This window comes from Sabethes cyaneus, chromosome 2, assembly GCF_943734655.1.
Source record: "Sabethes cyaneus chromosome 2, idSabCyanKW18_F2, whole genome shotgun sequence".
In the NCBI taxonomy this organism is placed as follows: Eukaryota; Metazoa; Arthropoda; class Insecta; order Diptera; family Culicidae; genus Sabethes; species Sabethes cyaneus.
This window is the reverse complement of record NC_071354.1, coordinates 234,271,241-234,289,174: the sequence shown is the minus strand read 5'-3', so window position 1 is coordinate 234,289,174 and position 17,934 is coordinate 234,271,241. Positions and strand designations below refer to the sequence as shown.

The following is a 17,934-nucleotide window of genomic DNA, read 5'->3' as shown; positions in this document are numbered from 1 at the left end:
CACTAAAAAGTACTCACACAAGCTCACCGATTCCGTCCGCACGTTCGTCCGTTCCGACCAAGGGAATACTTGCAGTATGTAATTTAAATGTATGGCTTATGTGTACGAGTGCGGTAAAAATTATCATCACAGGTCCGGTTAGTATTACAGCACGCACAGACCCATAAAAACATACGTTTTCACAGACACGTGGTTTCTGATTTGCACCTGCTCCCACCAAAACCCCACCACCCACCCAGCGAACCACATACGCACACCGCCGCCGCCGCCGTTCCGCGTCCAAGCGGACTTTGATTTAGCCGCAAATCATAGCCGAGCGAGCCGTAAATGTTGAAAAATCACTCAACTATACCTCGACTGCGGTGCCAATAGTACCTACAGCGGCCGCTCTGTGCAAGTGCCTGGAAAAAATACATCGCAACCGCACTTAATAAAAGTCCCACCGATTGTTATTAATGCCTGCGGTAGAGTTACGGGATTCGGGAACCTGCCTACCTATAGTAAAGGGGCTGGCTGGGGAAAAAGGGCCGCCAACGAACGCAATGCAACGCAACGGTCGTGCCGTGGGCCGGGCGTGGTGAGGGCACAGGGGGAAAGCGTATGGAATGGAAAATAGGAGTGCACTTTGCCGAGGGTTTTCCCCGGTCGGTGCCGCATAGAACGCAAATTCCGGGGTTTGATTTTGCAAATAATTTTCTTCCTCTTTCACATTTTCATTTTTTTTTTTACGTTGATGATAATAATGATCGTGATGATTATGATGCTGGCAGCAATGGTGTCCGGTAAGGCTGTGCGTCAGCAATCCACTATTGATGCGCTCTGGTTCATAGTTAGAGGGATGGTTTTACTAGGTCACGTTCATGTTCAGAAAGTAACTATTTTCTGTTAAATTTTTGTGAAGAAATATCTTCGAAACACTTGTCTTAAAAGTTTATACTTTTAATCCAACAACCTAGCCTCGATATTTTAAAATCCTAGAACTGAAGCATCAACGCTTCCATGTCACACCAACGCAACGACTGGAGCGAAATAAAGCATGCAAATTTATGCCTTCCCAGAACACACTTTGCGCATTAACTTATTAATCTGCCCGGTGCTCGTAAAACCAATCTTTGACACCTGCTGTTTTAATCCAATAAATTCATTGACCTAGACTAGCGGTCAATATAAAACGGCAAAACATGTCGGTTTATCCCCCGACCGCCAACGATCAGAACTTTGCGCGGCTTCGGGTTTCGATTTCGCGACCGCAACCACCAGCCAGCAGCCAGAGGATGCTTCTGCAGGCACCCTTAGCTTGCCACACCACAATGGAGCGCCACATCCCCCCCCCCCTTAGAAACTCAAGCTTCCGATATCTTTGTGAAAATTTCCCGTTCGCCGATTTGCCGCAAAAAGAACATAATAATAATTTGATCAATTTTAATTATTCCTGTCGTGTCGTATCCCGCTGCACGTTGGATGGGAACGAATATATGGAGCAGTGGAACGACCAAAACAGCGACGTTTGCTTGAACGTTACTGCCGATATGTGTAGCAACAAGAGGAGCATGATAAGCATCATGCAAGGCAAGAGCAACATTATTGTTACACGAACCAACCACCCAACCGCGCGGTAGAAAATGCTGAACGAACGGCAAAAGGCACATGAACATGTGCTGCATTTAAGCCTATAATTGCTTAATTACCATTCGATTGTGTTAACGCGTTTATTCGGTGTTATCGCTCAGTCTGTACAATGTTAATATTGCAACTCATCTTGTGACTTGCGCTCAGCCGACAGTGGAAACTTATCTCCAGGCTTCAGCCTTTAAACCACCTCATAAAAAATAAGATAATTTATTTTAAACCAACGCAACGGTGAAAGGTGCCAGTTTAAATGGAATTTGCTGCGGAATCTGCAGAAAAACAAGTAGACGCAATAAAGATGTCAGACTTGAATTTACAAACCAAACCGTGGACTCCGGCAATCCTATAAATGCAATTAATAGTACAATCGTGGCACCAACCCAACGTGGAAAGCGATCTCGTACGGCTCACTCGGTTTCTCCCCCCCGGCAGTCGCTTAACTCGTCTCGGTGAAAAACCTTCCCCCCTTTCATCGCTAATCATCAATTATCCGAAAGGTTTTCTGCTATTTACTGCTACCCTTTTTTCTTCGAATTAAACGAATTTCACCCATTTTATGAAATGCAAATAGCAATAAATTCACCATCCGAAGCCCATAATATACTCCGGTGGTGGACTGCATTTACTCTCGGTTGCAGATGAAGAGGAAAAAAAATCAAGATCACGTTTAAAACACTTTAACGGTGTACAATCACATAAGAGCCTCGGCAAAATGTGGCTGCAATGGGCAGGAGAGAAGCTCGAACACTCGAAACTGGTTGTCGGTTCAGCTCTTGAAAGCGAAGTTATTTCGATCATTGACCATAAACAAGAAGCCATGCTCAGGAATCTTCGGACTGGTTCGGCGCAGTGAGCCACTTGTTGACTGCCTGCTCACTACAACAAGTGACCTCCCGCTGCTGGTGCTGCTGCTGCTCGGAAAAATTGCACTAAACGAGATTGTACTAACTAAGGCAGAGCAGAAAATGAAGTCCCAACGGCCAACTGCCAACTGCGCTGCTACAGGGTTGCCGTTTAGAGCCCCGACGGATTACGGTCGCACCTTTTTGACAGGCGTCGTCGTGAGAAAACGAACGAAACGAAGGGGAAACCACTTCAGTGCCGAAAATTACCACCGTGAGCAATGGTAGATTGTCGACCACTAAAGACCTACCGACCAACCGACCGACCAACCGAACGGCCTGACAGCCAGATTTGATGACTAAAACCCCCGGTAACCGGGTTGAATTCAGCAATTAATTGAATTCCGAGAGAGTGGTTATGCTTGAGGTTTCTCGACTTAGCACTTATGTTGCGGCGAACAACGGACGGTGGTGCGAACAATTTTCTTTTTCCTACCTGCCTTTGATAGAGTCGTCAAATCGGGCCCGAGTGCTAGCCGGAGTAGGGTGATTCTGATCGAGTGATTTTCAATTATGCGGTTGGATTGAATTTGCGATGGCGATGCGATGGAAGCTGGAGTGGCTTTTGTGGAGTTGTGAATACAGTAGAACACTAATGGTATTGAAACATTAGGAAAAAATGTTGTATATGAAATAATGCATAGTGAAGCAGTTAAAAAAATTGCCATTCTCCATCATAAAATTTAAATGGTTTTATTCTAAATTACTATACAGGCTACCGTTGCAAAAATATGTGGTTACCTAGTGGTTAACTCCCTTGGTTGAGTCACACCACAATAAGAAGGGAAATAGATTTTTTTATAATGAGAATTTTACGACGGACCTTCGCCGTTCGTGTGCGGTCTATATTCTTTCTTTTTTAGGTATTGCTGAAACAACAGTGGAAGGGAATGATATACAGTATTGGCATAATGTAGGCCTGCTACATTTTTCTAAAAATTTGAGATATATATCGCGCTTCTCCACATTGTGTTCAAAATACACTTTTGGTGTGTTTTGAATTGGTTCCATCCACGGGATTGACAGACGATGTAAAGCGGCACGGCAGCAGCAGCTACGGCAACCGCTAACACCTTCATCACCTCCTTCACGGACCTCACCAACCGCTCCCGTATGCCGCCCATGTGTGGCATCGCTGGTGGATTGAAGTGCCAGAAAAATTGAGCCACGGCAAGTTCCTCGGGAGTGGGCAAATGTGCGTACCCTTTCTCCTGGTGCAGAGAGCGGATTCTTCTCTAACTTCTTTTCCAGCAGCTTCAGCCGCCGAAACGTCATTGGGTGGTTATCTAGGAATACTGGATCACCCGTCCTCCCTGACAGGCGAGTTTCGAAGTGGTCGCCTCGAGAATCTCGTGAGATAATGCTAAAGTCCGAGGAGTGCCCGATTCTCCCAGCCCGTGAGTGAGCGGCTTGTGAAGGTCGTTGTTCTAGGCTTCAGGAAAGCGATAAGGCCACCTGCCTTAGCAGAACATCCGTTCATAGCAATGAGCCTATCATGTCAAAAAGAGTTGAACATATTCAACGATTGGTCATGCTTCCCAACTCTTGTATAAAGGCCCAAAGGGAATTGGTCGATAAGCAACATCACTTACACGTACCAGGGATTTAGAGAATCTCCTTCCAAGGGCTAAGTCACCTGAGTCAACCGTTGAATAAACCGTCTTAATGGTCACCCCCTCGGACTTTAGCATTATCTCACGAGATTCTCGAGGCGACCACTTCGAAACTCGCCTGTCAGGGAGGACGGGTGATCCAGTATTCCTGGATAACCACCCAATGACGTTTCGGCGGCTGAAGCTGCTGGAAAAGAAGTTAGAGAAGAATCCGCTCTCTGCACCAGGAGAAAGGGTACGCACATTTGCCCACTCCCGAGGAACTTGCCGTGGCTCAATTTTTCTGGCACTTCAATCCACCAGCGAAAACCATTTTCTTCCGAGATATCTATGGTACATTCACAGAAGAGGATCGCGATTACGGCTACTTTACACATTTTTCCAGAATCCTCAAATGACGTAAACGTTAGTAGACAAATTAGTGTATTAGAAATATTAGACGCCTTAGAAACATTAGATTCCTCCAAAGGCCCCGGACCAGACGGTTTACCTCCAGCATTCATAAGAAAACTAGCAACAGAGCTAGCTACTCCACTATTCTGGCTTTTCAATATGTCCCTTCAATCTGGAATTTTCCCAAGCATCTGGAAAAGATCTTTCTTAGTGCCTGTGTTCAAAGCTGGTAAGAAATCTGATATCCGTAATTATAGGGGTATTGCAATTATCTCTTGTATTCCAAAACTTTTTGAAGCAATTGTCAATAAGAAGGTATTCTCGCAAATAAAAAATAGAATTACTCATACACAACATGGTTTCTACAAAGGACGCTCAACCACAACAAATTTACTCGAGTTTGTTAACTTTTCGCTTAACGCAATGGATAATGGAAACTACGTTGAAGCCTTATATACCGACTTTAGTAAAGCCTTTGATCGTATTGATATACCAATGCTTCTCTTCAAATTGCAAAAAATAGGTATACATCAAGAACTTTTAATATGGATCGAATCATATCTCACATACCGCCAGCAAATTGTTAAATTTAAAGGAAAAACATCTAATCCCATTCAAGTCACTTCTGGAGTCCCTCAAGGGTCTCATTTAGGACCGCTATTGTTTATTTTATTCGTTAATGATATCTCATTCGTTCTCAAGAATATAAAAATCCTTATTTACGCTGACGATATGAAATTACACTTAGAAATAAAAAATGAGACAGATGTCAACACATTTTGTAACGAAATTCAAATTTTTTATAATTGGTGTTAGAAGAGCTTACTTCAACTAAACGTAAACAAATGTAAATTAATTAAATTCAGTACGAAACGAAATCTATACCTATAAAGAAGGATTTCTGTCTGTCTGTCTGTCTGTCTGTCTGTCTGTCTGTCTGTCTGTCTGTCTGTCTGTCTGTCTGTCTGTCTGTCTGTCTGTCTGTCTGTCTGTCTGTCTGTCTGTCTGTCTGTCTGTCTGTCTGTCTGTCTGTCTGTCTGTCTGTCTGTCTGTCTGTCTGTCTGTCTGTCTGTCTGTCTGTCTGTCTGTCTGTCTGTCTGTCTGTCTGTCTGTCTGTCTGTCTGTCTGTCTGTCTGTCTGTCTGTCTGTCTGTCTGTCTGTCTGTCTGTCTGTCTGTCTGTCTGTCTGTCTGTCTGTCTGTCTGTCTGTCTGTCTGTCTGTCTGTCTGTCTGTCTGTCTGTCTGTCTGTCTGTCTGTCTGTCTGTCTGTCTGTCTGTCTGTCTGTCTGTCTGTCTGTCTGTCTGTCTGTCTGTCTGTCTGTCTGTCTGTCTGTCTGTCTGTCTGTCTGTCTGTCTGTCTGTCTGTCTGTCTGTCTGTCTGTCTGTCTGTCTGTCTGTCTGTCTGTCTGTCTGTCTGTCTGTCTGTCTGTCTGTCTGTCTGTCTGTCTGTCTGTCTGTCTGTCTGTCTGTCTGTCTGTCTGTCTGTCTGTCTGTCTGTCTGTCTGTCTGTCTGTCTGTCTGTCTGTCTGTCTGTCTGTCTGTCTGTCTGTCTGTCTGTCTGTCTGTCTGTCTGTCTGTCTGTCTGTCTGTCTGTCTGTCTGTCTGTCTGTCTGTCTGTCTGTCTGTCTGTCTGTCTGTCTGTCTGTCTGTCTGTCTGTCTGTCTGTCTGTCTGTCTGTCTGTCTGTCTGTCTGTCTGTCTGTCTGTCTGTCTGTCTGTCTGTCTGTCTGTCTGTCTGTCTGTCTGTCTGTCTGTCTGTCTGTCTGTCTGTCTGTCTGTCTGTCTGTCTGTCTGTCTGTCTGTCTGTCTGTCTGTCTGTCTGTCTGTCTGTCTGTCTGTCTGTCTGTCTGTCTGTCTGTCTGTCTGTCTGTCTGTCTGTCTGTCTGTCTGTCTGTCTGTCTGTCTGTCTGTCTGTCTGTCTGTCTGTCTGTCTGTCTGTCTGTCTGTCTGTCTGTCTGTCTGTCTGTCTGTCTGTCTGTCTGTCTGTCTGTCTGTCTGTCTGTCTGTCTGTCTGTCTGTCTGTCTGTCTGTCTGTCTGTCTGTCTGTCTGTCTGTCTGTCTGTCTGTCTGTCTGTCTGTCTGTCTGTCTGTCTGTCTGTCTGTCTGTCTGTCTGTCTGTCTGTCTGTCTGTCTGTCTGTCTGTCTGTCTGTCTGTCTGTCTGTCTGTCTGTCTGTCTGTCTGTCTGTCTGTCTGTCTGTCTGTCTGTCTGTCTGTCTGTCTGTCTGTCTGTCTGTCTGTCTGTCTGTCTGTCTGTCTGTCTGTCTGTCTGTCTGTCTGTGGGTGTTTTCGGTGACAACAATTTATTCTATGGTAAATTGAGACCCCTCCCTTCTTTATAAGGGGAATTATAACTCCTCTCCTCTTTAAAAGGGGGGGCTTCCATACAAATTTCCTCATAACTCGCTCATAACCAAATTTGGCATGTGAAGGTTTTCGAGGGCAAGAATATTTTCTATTGTAAATTAGGACCCCTCCCCACTTTAAGAGGGGGGGCTCCTGTACCAAAGAAACACAATTTTCCTCATAACTCGAGAAGTAATTAAGCAAATGGAACCAAATTTGGCATGTGGGTGTTTTTGGAGACAAAAATTTTTTCTATGATGAATTGGGACCCCTCCCCGTTTTATGAGGGGGGATCCTATACACATGAAATACAAATTTCCTCATAACTGAAGAACTAATCAAGCAAATGGAACAACATTTGGCATGTGAAAGTTTTCGAGGGCAAGAATATTTTCTATGGTGAATAAGGACCCCTCCCCACTTTAAGAGGGGATTTCCTCATAACTCGAGAACTAATCAAGCAAATGGAACAAAATTTAGCACGTGGGTGTTTTTGGAGACAAAATTTTTTTCTATGATGAATTGGGGCCCCTCTCCACTTTAGGAAGGGGGGCTCCTATACAAATGAAATGCAAATTTCCTCAAAACTCGAGAATTAATCAAGCAAATGGAACCAAATTTGACATGTGAAAGTTTTCTAGGGCATGAATATTTTCTATGGTGAATTAGGACCCCTCCCAACTTTAAGAGGGGGGGCTCCTATACAAACGAAATACAAATTTCCTCATAACTCGAGAACTAATCAAGCAAATGGAACCAAATTTGGCACGTGGGTGTTTTTGGAGACAAAAATTTTTTCTATGATGAATTGGGACCCTTACCCACTTTAGGAGGGGGGGCTCCTATACAAATGAAATTCAAATTTCCTCATAACTCGAGAACTAATCAAGCAAATAGAACCAAATTTGGCATGTGGAGGTTTCTGGAGGCAAAAATATTTTCTATGGTGAATTAGGACCCCTCCCAACTTTAAGACGGGGTGCTTCTACACAAATGAAATACAAATTTCCTCATAATTCGAGAACTAATCAAGCAAATGGAACCATATTTGGCATGTGGGTGTTTTTGGAGGCAACCATTTTTTCTATGATGAATTAGGACCCCCTACCTTTTTAAGAGGGGGGGCTCTCATACAAATGAAATACAAATTTCCTCATAACTCTAAAACTAATCAAGCAAATGGAACCAAATTTATCATGTGGGTGTTTTTGTAGGCAAGAATATTTTCTATGGTATATTTTCTATGGATTCCCCACTTTAAAAGGGGGGCTCCTATACAAATGAAAAACAAATTTCCTCATAACTCGAGAACTAATCATGCAAATGGAACCAAATTTGACATGTAAGTGGTTTTGGACGCAAGATTTATTTCTATGGTGAATTGAGACCCTCTCTTCTTTAGAAAGCGAGTTATGGCCCATCTCCCCTTTAAGCGGGTGGGCTTCCATACAAATGAAATGCAAATTTCCTCTTATCTCGAGAACTAATCAATCAAATGGAACCAAATTTGGCATGTGGGAGTTTTAGATGGCAGAAATTTTTTCTATGGTGAATTACGACCCCTTCCCCTTTTAAGAGGGGAGCTCCCATACAAATGAAATTCAAATTTCCTTATTACTTGAGAACTAATCAAGCAAATGGAACCAAATTGGGAATGTGAGAGATTTTGGAGTCTTGAATTTATTTTACGATAGTTAGAGACCTCTCACCCCTGTGGTAGGGGGATATGGACTCTCATACAAATAAAACAGAAATTTTTGCGAAACTCAAAAACTAATCGAACTCGAGAAATTCGAGACTCTTCCCTAAAACATTAGTCAATACAAGACCACAAAAACTATCTATAGTAACACTAGATCATTCAGGACGAGACGGTCGCGAGTGTTGCCGGTGACCCGCCGTCGGAAGCGCCGCCCACTAGGGGGCTTGCAAAACTCGAGATTGTGACAAAGATCATCCGAGATTCATGATTTATGTACAACACAGGTTAATTTGTGGCAATACAAAGTTTGTCGGGTCAGCTAATCATCTATAAAACGAACTATCGAATATAATTTCAAATCATCAGCATACAACAGCTTGCATCTAATTCCACGCAGCAAGACAATATCGTTGACAAACAGCAAAAACGGAAGAGCTCCCATGTTACTGCCTTGAGGAACACCCGAGAGGTTGGTAAACCGGGAATAGCAGTAGGAGTCAAGCTATACACGTAGAATTCTGCCACACAGGAGGGAACTGAGCCATTTCTTAAAATCCTGGGATGTGCCGAGTCGCGTTTGTGTTTTTAAATTGGAAATTTTGACTTGAAAGTACATCATAGAATATTTTTTCGACTCCAAATCTGGTTTATCATGTATTCAAAGTGACCTCCATCGCGACACAAAATTAAAATGTAGTAACAATTAAAAACGATTAAATTTCGAACCACAATGGCCACCGTATGTGCACTCAGATTTTCCGGATGGCCCCGTGCGGTGCGATGCCTGCGAAACTTTGTTATCATCGAGTCATTGTCGCGTCACCTTCCACCTGACATCGGTGCCACCAGATACTGTCAGTTATTATTGTTGGTATGAAAACAAACGGCAGTGTACCGACCGACACAGCGAGCACCATAACCACCGTCAGTGAGTTACATTACGCCGGTCGGTCGGTCGGCAGGACAGGAGAGCTACATGATTATTACCTGTGTTTTTTTTCTGCTAAGAGTACACAGAAAAAAAGTAAAACATCATGAGAAACATCCGAGCAATAATGTGGCGTTTGTTGTTGTTGTTTTCGTTGTTAGTTTCCTGGTACCTATAGCTGCTTCGGTCGACAAGGGAAATTTTTATTCTTTGGAAAACTGGCTCGACAATGATAGAGGGAAAAAAACGTAAATCCTCACGATGTTGCAGCTTTCAGCCGTCAGCATGGATTGCCGTCGGCCGTGCAATTTCTGGATCTGTAAAACGAGCCCATAATAGCCATTGTGAGCAGAGTAACAGGGTGCTTTAGCCACAGCTACTAACTCGATAAGGCACATGTGACCGGTCGCTGGTTGCCGGAGGCAGACGGGAAAGGAGACTGCTATGCGTGAAATGCTCATCTTGTTGTATACAACGAAATCGTTTAACGTAATAGTTTTGCCGGAGGCGATGCTGAAAGGTAACGCTAACAATAAAGGTGAAGCAAAAATAATACAGCCCGGAAAGGCCTCCGAATGTGGCTTATTCAACTTCTGTTTCCCCGAGGAAGTGTTTAATGGCTGACGAGACGACGGCGAGTGAAAGCAGATCATGTGTGGTTGGTATGTTTGCGGAACGCAAACTAGCTATAGCAACCATTTAGGTATGATTTTTCCTCGATGTAAACATGCTTTTGTTCTCGCCCACCACACGGTTACCCACGGTAGCAATCTCCGCCCGCTTGGTAATCGGAAGCTGCGGGGCTCTGTGGGGGTGGGGTAAGTAGTGTGTCAGCTAATATTGTTTATCTTGCCAAATGAATATTTGCTTTTCACCAACAATAAATTGTGTTATATTAGATATATTAAAATATATTAATTCTTTTTAGAACATAACAATAATTACCGTTTGGGTACTAATGAAAATTGCACTTATAATTAAAAAATAAAACTGCGCCCGTATTTTTTATATCCGCTAAAAGTACGATTTATGTCCGTTCAAAGTGTCAGGGAAGCTGATAGAAACATCACCGCGGAAAATAATATATGCCTCGGGAAAAGGCCGTCTCGCTTAGCTTTCCGGCGCTCTCATGACAAATTAGCTTTTGAACAATTTCCGACAATCCCATTAGTTTGCCGGAGAAATTAAAACTGTGCTCCGTTCGTTTCATTTTTATTTCACATTTTTGCCTACAGCCAACCAGCCAGCGCAGTAGTGGTACCGACCGGGGACTGGCGGGGATGTTTGCGCCGGAACGCCGGACACCGGCCGGCCGGACGGTCGTTCCGTTTGCTCTCGCAAAATCTCCCCCATGGCTCAGCATAATTTTGATTTAATATTCATTTGAATTTATCCGCCATTGCTTCTGCATGCTCTCCGGGTAATGATTATGACAGGTGGAATACCAAATAGTCATGACGATGGTGTAGGCAGGCAGCCGTGCATCCAAACCGGCCGGCTCTAACCCAAACGACGACGGTCAAGTCTTTGGGGGCAATTGTTGCATGACAGCAAAGTGGGTTTGCACTTGCTGAAACGAAACTTGGCTTTGCAGTTTTCAACTGCAATTGTGTGCTTTTTTTTCTGCAAAGTTTGCTGCTTTCTACGCGGTAGTGCCATCGTAAGTTTTTCTAATGAAATCTACATGCTTATTAGGAAGACAACCGCTATTGTAAATTGATGATTTGAGGTTGTTTTTTTTTCAGAATTATTGTACAGGTTTGACGCTAAGGGCGAAGCACATTTTTACACGGGCATAATTTACGAACTTAGGATCGAAAACTATTTTTAAAAAGTCGCAGATTTTCTGTTCATGTCTTTCTGTCCCAATTACTGGCGTATCCAGTCATGAAGAGAAGGGTTTTGGTCTAGTAAATACAAGTAATCTTAGGATGGCGGAGAAAATACGCAAATAATTTACTTATTGCAAAAATATCGTCCGATCAGACAAAAGCTCCCGACTTTCGAGTGATAACCATGTGGATTTTTTTACATTAAATTTCATAGAAAATACAGGATACGTGCCCCAGCCTGGGGCACCTCCTGTACTCCTGTTCCTGTTTCCTGTACTCTAACAGCCGGCTGCGAAGTCTGTCGATAAAGAAGGGTAATGTCTAAAGACGGTATAAACCCATGGCTTTGCTTTTTTTGCCCCAGCCTGGGCATTCCAATTTATTTGAATTTTGTCATAATATTGGGCTTGATTAGATCAGCATTGAGATTTCAATTTCAACTTGGATTCGGTCCTAAACTTGAATTGGAATTGAAGTTAAAATTAAACTTAAAATTGGATTTGAAATTGGACATGAAACTAGACTTAAATTTGATCCAATCTAGACTTAAAGCCTGTCCTCAAATTAAACTATAAATTGGACTCTGAATCGTGCTCAAAATTGGACTTGAAATTAAATTTTAAATTCGAATTGAAATCAGGCACGAAATAGAACTTGAAATGGGGTTTAAAATTGAATTTTAAATAGAATCTAAAATTAAATTCGAAGCAGGACTTGACTTCAGCTAGAAAATAAACGTTAAATTGAACTTGAAGTTGGTTTTAAACTTGAAATTTTGCTTCAAATTGTCATGAAATTGAAGATAAGTTTAGCCCAATTTAGACTAGAAACTTTACATTGAATTGCACTCCAAGTTGGACTTTCAATTGAACATAAAATTGGACTTAAATTGGATACGAAAAATGGGCTTAAAATTAGCTTCGAGTCCAAAGTTCTTCCTGTTCCAATGTCTTTCTGTTCCAATATGCCCTAATGTTCTAATTCGTTTCTGTCTCAATGTCTTACTATTCGAATGTCTTTATGTCCCAATTTATATCTGTCCCAATGTCTATATATCCCAATGCCTTTTTGTCTCAATTTCTTTCTATTCCAATATCTTTTTGTCCCAATTTATTTCTATCCCAATTTCTTCTTGTTCCAATGTCTTTTTGTGCCCCAGTGCCATTTTGTCCCACTGTCTTTCTTTTTCAATGTCATTCTGTCCCAATTGGTTCCTGTCCCAATTTCTTCCTGTCCCAATGTCTTTCTGTTCCAATGTTTTAATATCACAATGCCTTTCTTTTACACTCTCGACACCATTCTCGCACACTCTTCTTTTTCAATGTTTTCTAGCAGAAAAGTCTCAGTTTCTTCCTATCCCAATGTTTTTATGTCTAAATATCTTTCTGTCTCAATGTCTTGGTATTCCAATGTCTTTATGATCCAACTAGACCTGTGCGCCAGTGCAACGGCGGCGTGCACCGGCATGGAGTTTTTTACCTTACATTTCAAATTAGTCTGAAACAAATCTTTTAAATAATCATTAAATTAATTATGACATTTTTTGGGATTCTCATCTTTGCAGTCGCTTGATAGCCGCTAAAACAACCTTTTACTTCTAACACGCCGTGGCTTTGGTGAGTGTTAGAAGCAAAACGTTGTGTTAGCTGCTATCAAACGACTGCAATCCGAAAAATCACCCGAAAAATCATTCCAAAAAATGTCATAATTAATCTAAAGATTTTTTAAAAGATTTGTTTTAAACTAATTTGAAATGTGATCGTTCCTCGATGTAAAAATATAAGCACGCCGATTTACCATTAAACTTAAAATTTTGCTTGAAATTGGCATGAAAATAAAGATAAGTTTGGCCTAATTTAGGGTAAAAATTTTCCTTTAAATTGCACTCCAAATTCGAATTTTCACTGAACTAAAAATTGGTGTTGAAACCAGCTTTTTCCGAGCCATAATTTTTAACATTTCAGTAATACATCACAAGTTTTGTTTCCGCACGTTCACCGCAAAACCAAAGAAACGTGCGTAAAGAAAACGTGCGATGTATTACTGCACTGTCAAATTTTATGGCTCGTAAAAAGCTGAATTGCAAACGAAATTAGACGTCAAATTGAATTAAAATTGAATTGGACTTGAAATGTTCCACTCAATTAACTTCGAGTCCAAATTTCTTCCTGTCCCAATGTCTCTCTATTCCAATACCTTTATGTTCTGAAGCCTTTATGTCCCAATGTCTTTCAATTGGAATGTCTTTCTGTCCCAATGTCTCTCTATCCCAATGTCTGTATATCCCAATGATTTTCTTTCTCAGTTTCTTTCTATCCCAATATATTTCTGTCCCAATTTCTTCCTCTCCCAACGTCTTTCTATTCCAATGTTTTTCTGTCCTAATTTCTTTGTGTCCAAATTTCTGCCTGTCCATTTTCTTCCTGTCCCAGTTTATTCCTGTCCCAATGTCCTTTTATTCCAATGTCTCTCTGTCCTGATTTCTTTCTATCCCAATGTCTTTCTATTTCAATATTTTCCTGTCCCAATTTCTTTCTGTCCCATTTTCTTCCCGTCCTAATTATTTTCTGCCCCAATTTCTTCCTTTCCCAACGTCTTTCTATTCAGATATTTTTCTTTCTATCCCAATATCTTTCTGTCCCAATTTCTTCCTCTCCTAACGTCTTTCTATTCCAATGTTTTTCTGTCACAATTTCTACCTGTCCCATTTTCTTCCTGTTCCAGTTTCTTCCTGTCTCAATGTCTTTTTATTCCAATGTCTTTTTGCCCTGATTTCTTTCTAGTTCAATAATTTCCTGTCCCAATTGCTTTCTGTCCCATTTCTTCCCGTCCTAATTACTTTCTGTCCCAATTTCTTTCTTTCCCAACGTCTTTCTATTCAGATATTTTTCTATCCCAATTTATTTCAGTCAATTGTTTCCTGTCCTATTTTCTTTCTGTACCACTCTAGGGCCAATGTCTTTCAGTCCCAATTTTTTCTGTCTCAATTTCTTCCTGTCCGAATTTCTTTTTATCGCAATGCCTTTATGTCTCAATTTCTTTCTATCCCAATTTCCCATTTTCTTCCTGTCCCAATACCTTTTTATTCCAATGCCTGTCTGTCCTGATTTCTTTCTGTCCCGATTTTTTTCTTTCCCAACGTCTTTCTATTCCAATATTTTCCTGTCCAAATTTCTTTCTGTCTCACTCAGGCTTCATTTGCTCTTTTTTGCTCAATATATGCACATTTCACTACAGAAACAGAAACAGAATTCGAAAAAGTGGTGTATCGAAAAAAAGAATTAAGACTGTCGCAGTGACTTTCAATCCAATGGCTATCTGGCATTCAAAAAGAAATAATGTCATTCTGTTCCAATATTTTTATATCTCAAAGTCTTTCTCTTCCACTGTCTTTTTCGATATCTTTCTTTCCCAATTACTTCCTGTCCCAATGACTTTTAATCGCAATGCTTTTCAGTCCCAGTACCTTTCTATTCCAATGACTTGCTGTCCCAAATTTCTTCCAGTCGCAATGTCTTTCTGTTTCAATTTTTTCTGTCCCAATTATTTCCTGTCCCAATTTCGTACTGTCTCAATGTCTTTCTGGTTCAATGTCTAATATTCTAATGCCTTTCTAGCCTGCTGTCTTTTTCAATATCTTTCTGTCCGAGTTTTTTCCTGTCCCAATGTTACTATGTCACAATGTTTTTATTTAATAAATCTTTCACACAAAGTATATTCGCAGATTTTTGTAAGCAATCATTTATGTTTCCAGTAAAATAAATCTGGCGATCGCCGCGATGAAGGAACTACCGTGTCTTCGTGGGGCAACAAAATTGTTTGAGTTAATTCTGTCCCAATTAACTCCTGTCTCAATATCTTTCTGTCCCAATGTCATTATATTCCAATGTATTTATTAAAATTTTGTTTAAAATTTGCATGAAATTGGAGATAAGTTTGGCTCAATTTTAACTAGAAACTTTACTTCAAATTGCATTGCAAATTTGACTTTTAATTGAACTTTAAATTGGAATCAAATTGCAAATGAAATTGAACTTAAAATTGATTACAATTGAATTAAAATTGAATTGGACTTGAGATTTGGCGTGAAATACGACTTGAGTTGTCCCACTCTCGAATCTTAATTTCTTCCTGTCCCAATGCCTTTCTCTCCCAGTGACTTTCTATCCCAATATCTTCATATCCCAATTTCTGTCTGTTCCAATGTCTGAATATCCTAATGCCTTTTCGTCTCAATTTATTTCTGTCCCAACGTTTTTTATATCCCGTCGATAGCAAATTATGTTTCGCTCAGCATGTTGCAATTACTACTGCTAAAGCATATACGATTTGGCGCTTCATCAAAATGAATATACAGCTTTTCGATGATGTCTATTGTCTGAAGTCTCACTACTGCGCGATTGTATGCAGTATTTTGGAGTATGGAGCGATAGTATGGGCATCTAACTATGCTGTCCAGACTAGCCGGATTGAAGAAACCCGGCGCTACTTCATTCCCAGAGCTGTTGAGTGAATGCAAATCAACGTAGCTTCTTTCGGCTTCCAACGCATTGTATGTTGTATGTTGTATGTTGGATTACCTACGATTGGCCGAAACACAAATGGCCGAATCACGAATGGCCGAATCACGAACGGCCGAATCACAAACGGCCGAATCACGAGCGGCCGAATCACAAAACGCTGAAACACGAATAGCCGAATGTCATATTCATAAAATCATAAAATAAAAAATAAGACGCAGAGTATGTCTTGTTTTTCTGAAACTAACATACAGCATTTTACGAAAAGCTTTTTCCTTCACCTCCATCATCACAGAGCTACGAGTGGAACAAACGGCAATAGAGGGGAAAAATTTAAAGGTTTTTCGAGGGGATGTTTTAAATTCGCGGAGAGAAATAGATGTAAAAATTTATTCAAAATGTGTAAAGTCTAACAGAATGACCAATAAAAATTTTGTTGATCTGGGCATTCCGGGAAAATTCGGCCTTTCGTGATTCGGCCATTCGTGATTCGGCCTTTCGCGATTCGGCCTTTTGAGATTCGGCCTTCTGTGACTGTTGTTGGAATTCGGCCGTTTGAATTTCGGCCATTCGTGTTTCGGCCATTTGTGTTTCGGCCATTCGGTACCAGCCCTGTCTTTCCATCTTAATTTCTTTCTGTCCCAATTTCTGCCTGTCCCAATATTTCACTGTTTCAATGCTTTTGTGTTCCAATGTCTTTCTGTTCCAATATCTTTTTATCTCAATACCGTACCGTACCAATAATTTTCTATTCCAATGTCTTTCTGTCCCATTTTCTTTCTGTCCCATTTTCTTTCTTTCTTCTAATTTCCTTCTGTCCCAATTTATAACCTTTCCAATGTCCTTCTATTATAATTCTTTTCCGTCTCAATTCTTTCTATTTCAATGTGTTTTTGTCCTAATATTTTTTGTCCCGCTCAGACTTCATTTGCTAGTTTGTGCTCAGTATTTGCTTACAGTATATGTTTTGCGAGGACGCTGCACTCAAATCAAAAGCAAAAATAACAGCAAATGAAGGTCATAATTTCGTCCTGTCGCAATGTCTTTCTGTTCCAAAATCTTTATATTCCAATGCCTTTCTGTCCCATTATCTTTCTTTTCCAAAGTCGTTGTGTTGCAATGTCTTTTTCTACCTATATCTTTATATCTAAATGCCTATCAGTCCCAATGTCAGTCTATTCCAACTACTTTCTGTCCCAATGTCCTTTTCCAATGTCTTTCTGTTTCAATTTTTTGGCCTAATTTCTTACCATCCCAATTACTTCCTGCGACAGGAAGTACTCGTTATGTCCCTTTATACCTGTCTCTTCCACTGTCTTTTCTATATCTTTCTGTCCCATTTTCTTCCTGTTCCTATGTCGTAATTGTCGTCTTTATTTAGTAAATCTTTCACACAAAGCCATTTTCACAACAATAAGAAGCAATCATTTATGTTTGCAGTAAAAAAAATCTTGCGATCGCCGTGATGTAAGTAACTACCGCAGGACAACTAGTCTTTCTGAGAAATCAAAATTGTTTGAAAGGATTGTGAGTGGTGTCATACTGTCCCGCACCAAAAACTACATATCCACTGTGACTTGGCCGCTTTATGTCAAGTCAACCTGCCTTTCTAATCTGTTAGAGTTTACTTCTACGTGTCTTTTGCAAATGAAAGCAAAAAAACAGGTTGATGTCACCTATATCGCCTTGAAAGTGGTTTTCGATCAAATTGATCATGCAATACTTTTGCGAAAGCTTTACCGACTAGGTGCATCTCAGATAATGATTGACTGGCTTCACTCATATTTTAGCGATAGAGTTTTGCACGTGAAGCTAAGATCCTGAACGTCGTCAGTGTTTAGCTGCAAGTCTGGCGTTCCTCAAGGTAGCAACTTGGGTCCTTTGCTGTTCCCATTGTTCTTCAAGGGTTTTGTGATTCTACAAGAACTCGGCTGCAACTTTATTTACGCCGATGACCTGAAACTATTCGCTAAAATAGGTAATGATGTCGACTGCTACCGCGGGCTATATTTGTTCAATCTGTTTGTTGAATGGTGCATAGTAAATTGGCTCATTGTAGGCATAGCAAAGTGT

The 17,934-nt window shown here is 41.0% G+C and overlaps 1 protein-coding gene across 7 annotated transcripts in view; it reads left to right on the top strand.

Annotated features, from left to right (window-relative positions):
- The window catches only part of LOC128738452 (uncharacterized), a 223,529-nt gene that overhangs the window by 42,684 nt on the left and 162,911 nt on the right, over positions 1-17,934 (top strand). The gene's annotated exons all lie outside the window — the stretch shown is intronic.